At 45.3% G+C, this 3,608-nt stretch overlaps 1 protein-coding gene and 1 long non-coding RNA gene across 2 annotated transcripts in view; one reads left to right on the top strand and one right to left on the bottom strand.

The window, feature by feature from the left end:
• The window catches only part of LOC116673127 (uncharacterized), a 2,403-nt gene extending 1,034 nt beyond the window's left edge, over positions 1-1,369 (top strand). Inside the window, exon 2 of the long non-coding RNA XR_004327759.1 lies at positions 288-1,369. This is a non-coding gene — a long non-coding RNA (uncharacterized LOC116673127). The remainder of the gene's footprint in view (positions 1-287) is intronic.
• The window catches only part of celf2 (cugbp, Elav-like family member 2), a 234,019-nt gene that overhangs the window by 171,130 nt on the left and 59,281 nt on the right, over positions 1-3,608 (bottom strand). The window lies entirely within an intron of this gene.

The following is a 3,608-nucleotide window of genomic DNA, read 5'->3' as shown; positions in this document are numbered from 1 at the left end:
TATATATATATATATATATATATATACATACACATATATACATATATTTATACACACACATATATATATAAATATACACATATAAATACATATATACAAATATGTAAACACATATATCTACATACTGTATATATAAACACATATACACATACAGTATGTACAGTATATGTAATACTACATATTTTATTCATGCTTAAGCATCTTGATGGACACCAACAGGTGCGATTGGCATCACAGCTGTGCAGCCTTAATGCTGTAACATTCCTCAAATGTCCCTTTCTATCTAGACCTCCTGCAGATGCAGACAGCGCATTTTCAACCGGACCCGTCCCTTCTCCAGAGAGACGGCCCGCTCCAGCAGATCATGCCCAGGAAAGAGGCTGCCCAGACAGGCATGTCTCAGTGAGTAGCCCTCCCGAAGGAGGTGCTGCCAGATCTCCCTCCATATACCTGGCACATCACAGCCTCTCCTCCCCATAGGAGGCTGGGGGCTGAAGACACAGGCAGGGAACTGCTGATTAAAAATTCATCTCTCTGTTTATTATGATTTATGCATGTTTCACTGAGCCAGGAACGGGAAAAAGGAGAGGAGAGAAGAACAGCTTCATTAGTGCACATTGTGTGTATGTGTGTGTGGGTACTATGACTAGGCCTGTTTGTGCACTCTTTGTGTGTGTGGCTAGCTGGCAGGTGGGGGGGATAGTTAAAATTATGGATTGTACGTGAGCTTCATTAGAATGTTTGGCATACAGGGCAAAATCGTCTGTCTTCACAAAACACCTGCATTTCACTGGAAAACAACAACAATTGAAAATCCTAAATTATCCGGCGTGCACAGGGCCATCGCCATTAAAATGCAGCCGGCACTTGTGCTAACTTCTACCTTGATTACCCATATCCGCCTCTGTTGTTTACCGTTCAAATCGCCTCGGCCACTCGTTGCACTTTCTCTCAGCCAAAACTGACGGCAGGAGTGCAATGGTGACAAATATTGACACGTGGCGAGCGTGTCAACAGAATAGTGGCGAATAAGACCCCAATATGGGCCACCAGCACTCGGATATAACAACCGCATGCGTTTCAGTTCCAACAGATGCTGCAGCCACTGGTCATATGTTGCTTACGGTTTATTGCAGTGAAAGCTGAATGTAAAGAGCTTAATAATATGGAGCATAAAATGAGCAGTGAACTGAGCGGCGCTTTCAAATTAGCATACACAATTAAGTCCTACAAATGTTCCAGCTTTTTAAGGGCCGACAACGGCGACTGATAATTTTGTTATTTACACTGACAATTGCTCACATTGCTGCAGACACAGATATTAAACCTGCTCTAGGCAGTATTTTTGCATGAAAAAATACTTACATTTTGGAAAAAAAGGGTTGCAATTGTCCTCCCACTCAGGATGCAGAAGTTAAACCCTATTGTTTAAATTCAAATGATTGTGCCGGTTACTTTATCAATTGTACCGAGTTGCTGCACCCACAGGATGTAAAAAAAATCAAATAAAGACAAAAAAAGTAGCATCAAAATACCTCGGCTTATGGTGTTCTGTGCAAGCTTCCGACCCCGTGGTGTTGGACAAAGCAACATCGGGGCTAGGTCAGGCTACTCTACTGTCCTATTTCCCATGTTGAGACGTGACTGTCTTATGAGTAATCTCACAATATGACACAGCAGAAAAGCATCACTTTGTATCACTGTCAGTCCTTGCATTCATTGATTCATACCACCTAATGTACATTGATTACTCCTTGGGTCTGTGGTGCACGTCCAGCGTGTCATATGACGTGATGCTAAGCGACACAGCCTGTGTGTTTTGCCCTTTAGACTTCTCGCCTCTCTTCTTCGCCTCGGTAACCTTTGGAATCACATGTCAGATGGGCTCGTGAACATGAGTTGCTCGCGCTATCCAGACATCTTTGTCCACGATTTGTAAATGTTGACAGAGAAACTGATGACATGTGAAGCCACCAACGTGGACAGTCGCTCCTGTACTCCGAGGACTCAGTTTTGTCCTTCTCGTCGGGCTGGGACGTGTATTTTACGCCATGTGACACTACAAATGGAACCTAATACCAAGAATGCATATTTACATGGGTAGAGTTTGCGACAAAAAGTCTTTACTGGAGTCCAGGTAAACGACTCCGGGTCTTTATTAAATCTACATATTCATTTTCCATTTAAGCTAAAAGTTGGTATCCTCACACACACTGCATGAACGTATCTGCAAAAATACTCTTCAAAACCAAGCTTGACTCGTTTCATTATGAACCTATCCAGTTGCATTTAAAATCGGAAACTCAATACATCCAAGTATGAACCTTTAAAATGAGCATGATTCGGAACATTTATATTAGTTTCTTCTAACAAGGATCAGTTGGAAGGGCCGTATCTGTCTCCAGATGTCTGCACATGCTCCTGTGTTGGAAGGGCTCCTGTTGGAGGACATATGGCAGCGTCTGGGAGAGACATAAGCTAGCGGTTGTAGGGAGAGGCAACTGGTACCACCCAGAAGCTCCGTATTGTATGTGCCAAACGTAGCCCCCATTGACATCCTTGTTTGCACTTGTTAAAGGTTTGGAGCCCTTCTCGCCTCCCTGCTGAGCCGTGACATCATGGCTTCTGAAGACGAGCATCTTGTTTTTGTCATTCAAAGGAAACGCACAAACTCTGGCGCTGGCATCGCAGTAACTTGAGGCCACGACTCAAACCGAGCTGCCGCTGTCTCTTTTTAAATTGTGTTTACGATTTGATGACCTATTTGTGTTTGTTGTTTGCGGCTTCGCTCTCTCTCTCTCTCTCTCTGTATCTCTCGCTCCCTAACACGTTCTGACAGCAAAAGGTCAATGCCCATTGGCTACATGGGGGGCACTGAGTGATGTAAGGGGTATGGGGGGTTGTCATGGTAACATGCAGGGCTTGGCGAGGACGCAGGATGCTTTTCGTGCCTAACACCAAGGCCGGGACTCAAGCGGGATCAAAAGACTCAAGAGCTCGACTCGCCGGGCGGAAGCGCGCCGGACTGGGGCCCGTTTTAATTGACTGGCGGCTCAGTGGCCTGGCTAATGGGAGGGGTGGGACTCGGGCAGCCATGCCAGGGAAGCAGACTGCGCGTAAGGAAAAGACAGCGAGGCCTAAAGACAGTCAGTTAGAAACCCCTCGGTTATGTTTGTGAGCCTATATTCTGCTGAGCTTGGCTTCATGTTAATAAAAGAGGGATTACCAAAGTCTGCAGGCTCCTCTTTGGCCCCCTCTCCAGCCGAGAGCCAAGGGAGGGTTCGCTCCCTCCACCCGTCCGCCTCCCTCCTGCCATCCTTTGCTCCCTTTTCTTACTCTCCTCAGCATGCGGCTCACGTATAGCCCATTCAAAAAATAAAAAATAAAAAAAGACACCCTCTCATCTGCCTTTTCCTCCTGTCTGTCTCTGTTCTATTTCTTTCTCTATTTTCTCTCCACTCTCCCTCTAAGTACAGGAGGGGAAAAATGCACCAAAACACAGATAAATTATTTAGATTTTTTCCCCAAAGAGAGGGGAAGAAATGCTTGACTCTGCAGTTTGAAAGAAAAGAGGAAAGTAGGGAAGTGTGCGTGTGTGTGTGTTGGGG

Source organism: Etheostoma spectabile, chromosome 23, assembly GCF_008692095.1.
Source record: "Etheostoma spectabile isolate EspeVRDwgs_2016 chromosome 23, UIUC_Espe_1.0, whole genome shotgun sequence".
Lineage (NCBI taxonomy): Eukaryota > Metazoa > Chordata > Actinopteri > Perciformes > Percidae > Etheostoma > Etheostoma spectabile.
Note: the sequence above shows the minus strand (reverse complement) of the source record. Positions and strands in the feature narration are given on the sequence as shown.